This window comes from Rousettus aegyptiacus, unplaced genomic scaffold (genome assembly GCF_014176215.1).
Source record: "Rousettus aegyptiacus isolate mRouAeg1 unplaced genomic scaffold, mRouAeg1.p scaffold_m13_p_15, whole genome shotgun sequence".
In the NCBI taxonomy this organism is placed as follows: Eukaryota; Metazoa; Chordata; class Mammalia; order Chiroptera; family Pteropodidae; genus Rousettus; species Rousettus aegyptiacus.
Genome location: NW_023416290.1, coordinates 19897333 through 19898694, shown reverse-complemented (window position 1 = coordinate 19898694; position 1362 = coordinate 19897333). Strand labels below are relative to the sequence as shown.

At 31.4% G+C, this 1362-nt stretch overlaps 1 pseudogene; it reads left to right on the top strand.

Moving 5' to 3' along the window:
• Positions 1-997: 997 nt before the first annotated feature.
• LOC118612248 lies at positions 998-1113 on the top strand (annotated as a pseudogene).
• The last annotated feature ends 249 nt before the right edge of the window (positions 1114-1362 follow it).

The following is a 1362-nucleotide window of genomic DNA, read 5'->3' as shown; positions in this document are numbered from 1 at the left end:
TATAAGCGAGTCTATTCAAATCTATTTTCAAAAAATGAAATTCTAAAAAATATAACATCTGTATACAATAAAAGAAAATTTCAAATGCTTTATATTGATTAGCTATATATCAAAAAATAATGCAAGCAAAATAATTATGTTTAGGTACATTAATCAGTTATTTTTTTTTTGTATTTTCTACCTTTAACACCATGTCGCTGGTATTTTGCTCATGCTTTTAATATTTTAAACTTTTTCTAGAAATTACGAATGACTTGTCCGAATTATGTTTCATGATTAATGAATTTGTCATTGTTGACATCATCAACTGTCTCTCCTCTGTATGTAAACCTGAATATTTTTAAGTGAGATGGTATTCTTAATAAAGGGGAAGCGGTACAGGGTAGGCTCAGCAAATTCTGCTAAAAAAAAAGTTTCTAATTTTATTCATTGTTGAAATGTAAAAACATTTCCGCCCAGTTATTTTCACAGATTTTTTAATTTCCATTCATAGTATCTTATTTCGACAAACAAAATTTTTGTAACACTAAACATTTCAAATAGTTTTCCCTATTTACAATTCTTTTGAATATTCTGATAATTTTACATGGTGCATAATTATAGGACTTCTCAATTTTATTTCATTCTGGTAGAGCATATAAACTTATCTAATTAGAAGTAGAACCTCAGTCAAAATTTTTTTCTCACCACAAGACATTAAGTACAAATTATAAATCTTCCAATTAATTTTGTATACATTTAAACACTCATTCGATTTATTTAATTCTTCTGTTGCTTTTGTACAGAAAATTTTCAATCATCCTATTGCAAGTTTTATTTTCAAAAATTGAAAATTGCTTAAAGGCTCCAAAGCTAAGTTTTTAGTGATCTACTAGTTGAGCATGTTGATTTAAAATTTCCTACCATTTTGGATGTGGTTCCACAGTGTAGCAGTTAGCACAACTACTTAACACGCAGAAGGTCCTGGGTTCATGCCCCAGTGGAGCCACAGTCCATGGTTTACAGCCATGCCACCCTGAACAAGCCTGATGTCTGATCTCGAAAGCTAAGCAGGGTCGGGCCTGGTTAGTACTTAGATGGGAAACCACGTAGGAAGACCAGGTGCTGTAGGCATAAATAATAACGAAAAATAAAATTTCTTACCATTTTGAAAAAATATGGTAATCACAATTTAGAAGACTCATAAGTTTGCTTTCATTGTTGGGCACTTTGCAGTACACACATTCATAGATTTCCAAAGCCAGTTTTTAACGACTTGAACTTTCCTGAACTATTATTGATCTAGGGCAGAAAACAGAAAGCCCATACCACCAACCTGAAGCATTAGCTGTTTTCAACAATAGCTGTGTCATCACAGTTTTA